At 38.9% G+C, this 10155-nt stretch overlaps 1 long non-coding RNA gene across 1 annotated transcript; it reads left to right on the top strand.

Annotated features, from left to right (window-relative positions):
• Positions 1–1726: 1726 nt before the first annotated feature.
• LOC107649864 (uncharacterized) lies at positions 1727–9650 on the top strand. The gene is made up of 3 exons (XR_001624282.2): positions 1727–1846; positions 2326–2398; positions 8946–9650. It is a non-coding gene; the product is annotated as an uncharacterized LOC107649864 (long non-coding RNA).
• The last annotated feature ends 505 nt before the right edge of the window (positions 9651–10155 follow it).

The following is a 10155-nucleotide window of genomic DNA, read 5'->3' as shown; positions in this document are numbered from 1 at the left end:
TAGTCTTCCATGTCTGCAGCATTGAGGTTATTTTGCACTCTCCCCTCTCTTCCACTTCTCATATCCAGTTAGTGCTCAAATCATGTCCATCTCCCTTCTGAAACATCGGTTATGTCCAGCACATCTCCCCATTCCTACCACCAGTCATCCATGGATCCCATCTCTGTTTCCCTAGATTGTCATATGGACTTCCTGTTTCTCTTCTTTATTCCCTTCAATTCATTCTTTTACACTTTTGTCAGAATAATCTTTCCTAAGCATATATTTGGTTAGGTCATTCTGCTGATAAAACAAATAAAAAACTGAGTAATATTGGAAGTCCTTTGCTTAGTATTCAAGGCCCTCCCCAATGTGTAATGGAATCATGCTGCATTTCCTGCTTTATTTCCTATTATGCCCTTATGTGCAATCTGTATTCTAGCTAAACTGTACTACTTGTGGTGTTAGATTTAAAAATGGTTGAGGTCTTAAACTGTAGTGAGTTAAAATGGTGGAAGATATAAATTGTGATAGATATAAGAGAGGGTGAGTAAATTTGACTGCAGAAAATATGTTTCACTACAGTATCTTGGTTTTCAAATCAAATATAAGGTGGTCACCAAGGAAATATTCCTAATTATTCAAATACCCAAGTAAACTGGGTTTTATAGAGATTTTTAATTAATAATATAGTGAGGAATTAGAGAAGGAGAGAAAGAGTAGGAAAGGAATAATTATGAAGGGCCTCAAGCCAATATGGCCTAGACCTGAGTCTTAAGAGAGAGAATCAGTCAGTCAGTCTTTTAACACTCACCACAAGGTCTGCCTAAACAAGGATTCTAGTGACACCAGGCCAGCTGACTTCACCAGAGAGCCTTCCAGCCAGAGACTGTTCCAAAAGGCCTCTCTACAGAGCCTCCAGAGGGACAGAGTCCCCTTAGAGGAGCTCCAGCAAGACCTCCTTAGAGATTGTCCTCCAAGAGCTTCCCTTCTCCAGAGCCTCTCTCAAGAGATTCTTCTCAAGCGGTCCTCATCAGAGATCCTCCAAAAGGAATCTCCAAAAGGATATATCCTCAAGAGATTCTGCTTTTTCTTATATAGGGGTTTTTCTCCCATGCCACCTCCCCTAAGTCCCTACATCTACCAATCACTGTAGATGCTTTCCAAAGGACTGCCCATCTGAATTCCTGCTAAGTCGACCAATCGCCTCAGTAAATCTGAATGAGAGAAAACACAGCTGAGTCAACTAATCTCATCAAGAGAAAACTTGCCCGACCCTTTTAGGTACCTAGCATCCCATTGTATCAATTCTAAAAACAGGCCTGGCTCAAAGAACTCCTTGCCTTATTATAAGCATGGGTCCAAGTACTTTCATTGTTTAGCAAGGAGTTTTCTCTCCTAAAGCAGTCTTAAGTACGGGTAGAGTAGGGGTCCTCCCATAGCAAGGAGTTTTCTCCCCTAAAGCAGTCTTAAGTATGGTTGGAGTAGAGGTCCTCCCATTTCTGATCCTGGCGAGTTCTCACATCAAAATGGGGAATGTTTTCTCAGTGGAGAATTTGTTCCAATTAAGAATTCCCCGATGGGGAAATTTTTAACATTCACTAGTCTGAGAGATTTCAAGATTTACAGTGGAAAGGAAATTAGACTGACAGTTTGTGGGGGAAGGGGCCAAGTGGGAGTGGCAGTTGGATCTTGTGACTAGCACTTCCTGCTGGGAGTGGCAGTTGGGTCTTGTGACTAGCACTTCCTTCCTGCCAGGTGGAACTTGCTGCCTGTTATTGGAGGAGAGAGGAGCTTGTTCAGCCTGTCTGGAGTGGCATGCTCTTCTTGGTTCAGCCTGAAGATTCAGGCCCATTCATCTCTGAAGGTCAGATCATGTTGCTTTCTGTGTACTGCTAAGATTCTGAATTAGAACAACGAGAGTAGATGGGAGTGGGACAAACTCTCCGCCAGCCTCTGGGGCCTGGCCTCAGGTCTGAAGCTGAAAAAAACTCCAATCCCAACTAGTTATTAAACTTTATATTATTAGAATACACAGTCAGATAAGTGGACTATCATTTCTGGTCATAGAGGGAGCTGAACTTCAGTTTCAGTCAGTCCAGGACAAAGAAACCTCATTGGACCCCTGCTGCTTCCTCTCAGCAGGGGGCATCTCCCTCCTTTGCCTCTCCAAACATATTTCCTCTCTTCCCTTAACCCCTCCATACCCCATACAAACCTCCCATTATCCCCCATTTTTCCAATCCTATTTCCTTTCCCAATAAATATAACATACTCTCTACCCTACAGCCAAACACTGTACTCTCTCAGGATTGTCTTTTAATTCCACTCCTTATCCTCCTCTAGACTGCTGAGCCAGGAGTCATGAAGATCTTAGTTAAATTCCACTTCAGGACATTGATTAGCTGTATGACCCTAGGTAAGCCACTTAATTTCTATTTGCCTAAATTTCCTCAACTGTAAAATGGGAATCACAATAGCACCAATCTCTCATGGTGGTTTTAACAATCAAATGAGATGCTATTTAAAAAACACATTAATAAATACTTGTTTCCTTCCTTCCATATTTTCTTTCTTTTCTTTCTTTCCTTATCCTACTCTCTTTCTTCCCTCCTTCTTCCTTCTGTCCCTCCCTTTTTTACATTACTTTCTCCTTCTGTCCATTTCTCCCTCTCCTCCTCTCCCCTCTTCTTTCCTTTCTTTTTCCCTCTCTCTCCATTCATGTCCTTCTTTCCTTTCTTTCTGCTTTCTTCCTCCATCACATTCTTCCTTCCCTCCCTCCCTCTCTCCCTCCCTCCATCCTTTTCTTTCTTTTTTCTTCCTTCCTTCCTTCCCCTTTCCTTCCTTCCTTCTTTCCTTCCTTCCTCCCTCCTTTCCTTCATTCCTCCCTTCCTTCCTTTAAAGTCCAACTCAAATGCTTTCCCCTAAAAGGAATTTTCTTTGATCTAACTGATAATAATCCCTTCCCCCCAAAGTCTTATAGAATACTTAATTTTGGAAATCTCTCATGCAGTTATTATTTAGCATTCTGTAGTAAGTAAGCCAGTTTGCATTTATTAAGCACCCACTTTGTGCCAGCTCTTTGCTAAGCACTGGGGATACAAATTAAAGAAACAAAGAAAAAAACAATTCCTGCTTTCAAGGCATTCATGCTCTAATGGAGAAGACAACATCCAAACCATTATGTAGAAACAAGATACACCAGTATAAATTGGAGATAGTCTTAGAAAGAAACAACTTGCATTTAGGGTTTGAGAAAGAGTTCTTTCAGAAGATATTTTAGCTGAAACATAAGGGAAATCAGGGAAGCAGAAGATGAGGTATCTTGTATGAGAATTAGAAGGAAGTCATGGCACTAGATTGCAGAGTATGTGGAAGAGAATAAGATGTAAGAAGATTAGAAAGTAAAAGGGTCCATGCAATAAGGGGCTTTAACAGCTAAACTGTGATTGGGTGCCACTGGAGTTTCCTGAATGAGAGAGGAGGGCTGATATAGATAGATGTGCTAGAGGAACATCAATCTGACAGCTGGGTGAAGAATGAACTGAAATAGAGAGACACTTAAGACAAAAGAGGCCAACTAGTAGTCTATTGCAGTAGTCCAAGTAGAAGGTAATAAAGGTCTGCAGGATGTTTTCTGTTAAGTAAATTTAATTGTGTCTGAGTCTTCAGGACTCCATCTGGAATTTTCTTGGCAAAGATATTAGAAGGGGGTGCCATTTTCTTCTCCATCTCATTTTATAGATGAGAAAACTAAAGTAAACAGGGTTAATTGACTTGCCCAAACAGCTAGTAGGTATCTGACTGGAGTTGAACTTACCTCTTCCTGATACCAGAGCTCTATCAATATAGCAAAAATAATTTTCAGAAAATTGTGTCTGCTCACTTGCAAACATTCTCACTAACTTTTGCATTATCTTTTTATTTGGAATTATATGAGTTTTTAAAAGAAAGGCTATCAAGGAATCAGCATGTTAGAGCTAAAAGGTACTAGTCCTACTGTTTCTTCTTACAGAGGAGAAAACAGAGGGGGATTAAGTGCCTTATTTAGATCACACCATTAATTGCTAGTTCAACCTTCTTGAAACATCAGTCTATCAAATCTGATTCATAGTTTAACCAAGGAAATTTGTCCATATGGTGATGATGATGGAAATAAAAGCCCAAAGTAGCAAGGCTTTTTGATAGGAGTCAAAGCATTACCAACTTCAAATCAGAATCTCTAGCTGGGATTCAGTCCATATGCTGGATAATAGTATAAATACCCAATTTTCCAGTCTAGAGAAACTGCAGCAAAGGCCACTGGACCTGAGATCCTATGCCTCTCCCAACTTTGTATCAAGATGTTTGGTCTAGACTAAGTTCAGTCCTCTGGAGCCTGGCCTCTCCAGCCAAGGGGCTAGATTCCTTGTACTCACATCCATTGACTTAAGTCCTCCTATGCTTTGAGTATGATTTTATTCATAGACATATCTATGACTTCCCTTTAAGTAGGGACAGAAAAAAGGCATATACTCCATTGACAAATAGAATCTGCTAAATATGAAAGACTTATGAGTATGCGTTTGACCAAAACAAACTCAAAAGGGCATTTAGGAACTCAATTAACCACTATTACAATCTGCCAGGAGGCTGATTCTTAAACCTCATTCAATGTAAAGCAGTTTGCAGGACTGCTAATTGGGCATTTTACACTTCACCTTGGCTCACAGCCACTCTCCAGAATTGAACCAAGGAAGCCTTGGATGAGTTAAAGCTCCAAAGGAAAGGGGGTGGGGAGAAGCAGGCCACCATCTTTAATAAATCCACCAAAGTCATCAGCTTTTCTAATGCTGTAGCCAGTAAGGATGCCCTCTCAATGTACAAGACCCTGATCAATGAGTCATACATGATCCCAAATAAGTATGTGCTGCCTCAGAACCAGGAATAAAAACAGTACTAGGAGATGGCTCTTGCTATACCAGATTGAGCCAAGGAACCACAGATGATGCAGCAGAGTCAGAGGGTACCTATAGAGCTGCTAGAGCAAATAAGATATTTGTTTCCTAAAGGATTTCTGGAAACTATTCTTCAAGCTTGCCTTGTTCATGCACATCTAATGATCCTAGCAGAAGAATTAGAGCTAGAACCATGTCCTAGACCCATACCATACTGCCTCTTTATGTTGCTTTGCTATTGTTGGGATCACAATTTCACATAACAAATTAAGATTTTAAATCCGATGGCCTTAGCACCAATTCTCTTGTCATGCTTTATTGGGTGATTAGTTGCATCCATTATTGTTTTTCATTAAGCTTGACTTACTATTCTTTAGACAGTAAACAAAAGAAACATCAAACAATGACTAATCACAATTCCAAAGAACTCATGATGAAATATATTATTCATTTCCAGAGAGAGAAGTGATGAACTTAAGAGTGCAGATTAAAACATAGTTCCTTTTCCTTCTTTCTGTTTTTTTTAAACATGATTAATGTGGTCATTTGTTTGGTATGACTATACATATTTGTAATGAGCTTTGTTTTTCTAATTTTCTCAATGGGTAGAGGGTGGAGAGAGGGAGGGAGAGAATTTGGAACTGAAAGTTAAATAAGATTGAATATTTAAAAAAAACAAAGCAGAAGGCCATTCAAGATAGCATAAACAAAGGCACAATTATATGAAATCATATGGATTATTTGAAAAATAGTCATTTAATCAGTTTTCAAGGAGAGGGCTTTAAAATAATTAATATGGGGACAGGTAGGTTGGCTTAGTGGATAAAGATCCAAGCCTGGAAATAAGACATCCTGGGTTCAAAACAGACTTCACATATTTCCTAGCTGTGTGATCCCAGATATGTCACTTAACCCCAATTAACTAGCCCTTAACTCTCTTCTACCTTTAAACTGATACAATCAATTCTAAAACAAAAGGTAAGAGTTTTAAAAATCATAATAAAACATAAATATTAACATATGTGTCTTATGTTAAATCTAATTAAAATAATTCATATTTTGTCAAAATAAAAGAAGAGTCAAGAAAAGAAACTTTCTATTGTGGGTTTTTAAATTATTATTCAATAACTAAAATATTATATTTTAAAAGTTTTCTTAATAATAACTAAAGTAAAATAATTAACTGAACCCAACTGGGTCCCAAGAGAAGAGAGGAGGGAGGAATTACAGCAAACTTAAATACAATCACACAAAGGTGAGATCACAGGAAAAAGGGAAAAGGATTCTAGGTAGTACAGAAAGGAATTCTGGGTAATGTATACATTTCTCTGTTATTACACATAATTACAAAGTCCTCTGAAAGCTTCCATTGTTAGAAAGCATCTGTAATTTATATGAAGGCAAAAAGGAAGCCAACACAACTTTCTTCTAAATACAAGGATGTCTGAGGTTGGTTTAAAAAACATTTCAGCATACATAATTACATTGTACAGTACCTTATAGAAGGAGCTCAGGACAGATCAAGCCCCCTGAGGAAAGCAGCATGCTTGCCTGAGATTGCTGGCAAGGTCCCAATCTCTGACACAAAGGCACTGCTGCCCTCTGCCAAAGGTCATCATTAAATCCTGAGTCCCCCCTCACTCTAAAGAGCAAAGAAGTCCTTGTAACATCATGACCAATACTGCAATTACATGGAAGAAAAAATAAAGACAGTGTACTCAAGAATGTACTTACATTCTACAAGGAGAAGAAAGCTCATAAAAAGGATCAGAAAAACTGGAATGGGGCTGGGAAGTTGGGGATAAGTAAAGGTGCTTGTGTGAAGTCATAGTGGCTATATTTAGAGAGTCAATCATGGCAGACCCCAAAATGGAGTTCTTAGAAGGAACTCATCAATGGGAGATGGGGACGGACATCCCAGTGAGATGTTCCAGAGTAAGAAAGTCACAGGAACTAAAGGAAGTTCCAGTGTGAAAAGACAATTGAATCATCATGGAAAAGTCTGGGAAGTCAAAGAAATCAATCCTTCCCTATATACTTAGAGATTAGAATTTTTTTTTTATTTTCTTCAAAGATTAGTTGGGAGCTTAAGTCCTTGAAACTCAAGACCATAATAGGAAAGGGATAGTGGCAGTAGGGGATTCTGGGAGACAGTGTATCAGCTGCTTCTGAAAACTGCTGGATAGGTCCCAATAAGACTGACTTCAGCTAAGGGTTGATTCTGTGTTTAGCTAATTGCTTGCTTCCTCGAATCTTCTAGCTAGGTTTATTTCAAGCATTACTCAGCTCACTTGGGTCATTGTTGCTATCTACCGGCTTCTCTATAGCCATGATGTGTTATTTACTGGCTCTATTCCAGGTAGTATTCACTGGCTCTAAACAGCAAAAGAAAAAAAAATTCCCAAAACATCTATTTCCACTGCTCATTCTTGAATTCTTCAGTTACTCTATAGTGTTTTTTTAAAAAATCAATGACCTCCTTCTTTTTGGAAATCTCTTCTCTCAGTTTCCTATTCTCTGATCATATGGTCTCATAGGAAATAGAGTCCTAATTCTATAGTAAGCATTTGTGTGTCTTTACCATCTCTATCATTCATATTACAAATTTATTTTCTTAATACTTCCTCTTTTCATAACACACCCACCCCCCATCTTTCCAAGCACTAGATCAAAACCACCATGCAAAGTAGGGAGTGCGAAACATTCTGTAGTCAAAAAAGCTGAGGTTCTTCAAGGTGAAGTGATTTGCTCAACATCACATGCTAGTTACTGTCTGAGCCAGAATTCACACTGTGTGAAGGAAATTATTAAGGGCAAGTTGATCCCGAGTACAGAGTCTAGCCCTGGAGTCTCTTGGCATCAGGGTGAGTGACAACATGGCAAAGCCAGCATCACCATGGGTGTTTCTAGTGAAGAGCCAGCTCAATGTCACCATGAAAGGGCAGACAGCCTGATGTTTGAAAGCCAGTGGACAAGGAGGTAAGAACCCTCCTTGCCCATTAAACCCAGGTCTTTTGCTTCCAGATCTTCTGAACTGCCTGGTCTCTCTCTCTCTCTCTCTCTCTTTCTCTCTCTCTCTCTCTCTCTCTCTCTCTCTCTCTCTCTCTCTCTCTCTCTCTCTCTGTCTCTTTCTCTCTGTCTCTGTCTCTCTCTCTCCCTCCCTCCCTCTCTCTCTCTCTCTCTCTCTCTCTCTCTCTCTCTCTGTCTCTGTCTCTCTCTCTGTCTCTGTCTCTCTGTCTCTGTCTCTGTCTCTCTCTGTCTCTCTCCCTCTCTCTCTCTCTCTCTCTCTCTCTCTCTCTCTCTCTCTCTCTCTCTAGCTGTCTCTCTGTCTCTCTCTGTCTCTCTCTCTCTTTCTCTCTCCCTCTCTCTCTGTGTGCCTGTCTGTCTCTCTCTGAATCTCTCTGTCTCTCTCTGTGTGTCTCTTTGTGTCTCCCTGTGTCTCTCTGTGTCTGTCTGTCTGTCTGTCTTTCTCTCTCTCTGTTTATGGATCTGGTGATGAGCCTTTAGAACACCTTTTATTTGTTACAACACCTAAGTTTTCTGTTTACAACTTGAATTTTTTTTTCTACATCATGTTGAAGGAAAAAGAAACTGTTATCTTACACCTGTCACATATACATAGTCAGGAAGAGTTTTCCTAAATCCATGAATTCATTTTGATGTCTTCATCCATGTCTTTCAAGAATAGCTCTTCTGAACACCAGAACTGACAGTCCTATGATCCCCATTTCTGATGTCCTTACAAACAACCAGGGCTTTGGCTCTTTCCACCAAATTCATGCTCTCCCAGTCAGCTACTTATAGTTCCAAGGGATATAGCTCATAAGTTAAACAATATTTTTTAAAATTTTATGTCATCTTTAATATATGATCCTCTCAGCTTATCTTCTGCAGTGTATCTACCACTCAAAACTTTTTGCAAAGCTCTGTTTATGTTTTGTAAGCACATAGGATGATTCTATACATCATTATTTTAAAGAAAACAATCCTGAGTAACCACAAATTTTTGCTCTTCCCTCTTTCTTACAGGTCAGCATTTCAATGCATCGGAATCATGGACAACACTTTAGAGTTGATCATTCTTAACCTCATCTTCCTCAACACCTCATCATTGGTCACTATTGTGTAGATGTGGCAGAAGTGAATCCCTGCCAGTCTTCATATCCATTCTCCATTTATGGTGCCATCATATCAGAGTTGGTGGAAAAAGCAAACACATTTCAACAACTTCCCCTATCTCCAATTCATCTTTCTATGTGTACTCTCTTTAAATGGTAGCCATTGCACATTTTATCCAATTCATATTACTAGTCCTACTAGACACATTCGTCTCTATCTAGCACCTTATTGTCTTGGATTCAGCCATGTATTAAGCTGCTACCCTAAAGCTAGAATCCTACATCATTTTCTAGGATTAATAATAATAATAATATTAAAGTTTTGTATAGCTCTTTAAAATTTAAAAAATATTTTCTTCACAAAAGCCCTATTGCAGCTACTATAGCTTTTCTCTGCGCTATCAGATGGAATCTGTCAACAAAATAAAATGTTTTCCTAAATATATCACTCTCCACGGTGATACTCATCAGACATTGATTCTGCTCACACATTTAGCCTCAAGAAATTTTCGTGAAATTTGTTTACTTAATATTTCATTACCTAGAAAACTTAAAAGTGTCTTTTGCTAGGTGAAGAATTCACTGTTTGAAAGGGAGAAAAAAGAATTCATTGTTTAATTCTTCATCTAAATTGATTCTTAAAAATATTAAGTAAAACTTGCTCTAATTCCTAAACAAATCTCTTATATTTTCTACTCAGAAGAAGTCCATTTATCCCCGCCCTTTGTTTCATGTAAGAACATCAAGATGCAATAAGTATTTAAAGTGCTGACCTTGAAATCAAGAGATCTGATTCAAATTCTACCTCAGAGCACTTAAGAATTCATAGGTTCATAGATTTAAAGCTTTAAAATGAACTTTAAAGGCCTCCACCCCCACCCCCTCATTTTACAGAGAACTTTGAAATTAAGAGATTTGGATAGAGTGCCAAGCCTAATGAAAGAAAGACTCATCTTCCTGAGTTCATATCTAGACTCAGACACTTAGCAGTGAGATCCTGGGTAAGTCATTTAATCCTATTTGCCTCAGTTTCCTTATCTATAAAATGAGCTGAAGAAAGAAATGGAAAATCATTCCAGTACCTTTGCTGCTAAAAAAGAAATCTTCAAATGGAGTCACAA

The sequence above is a fragment of the Monodelphis domestica genome, chromosome 8, assembly GCF_027887165.1.
Source record: "Monodelphis domestica isolate mMonDom1 chromosome 8, mMonDom1.pri, whole genome shotgun sequence".
Taxonomy (NCBI): domain Eukaryota; kingdom Metazoa; phylum Chordata; class Mammalia; order Didelphimorphia; family Didelphidae; genus Monodelphis; species Monodelphis domestica.
The sequence above is the reverse complement of the archived record's forward strand: the minus strand, read 5'-3'. Positions and strand labels throughout refer to the sequence as shown.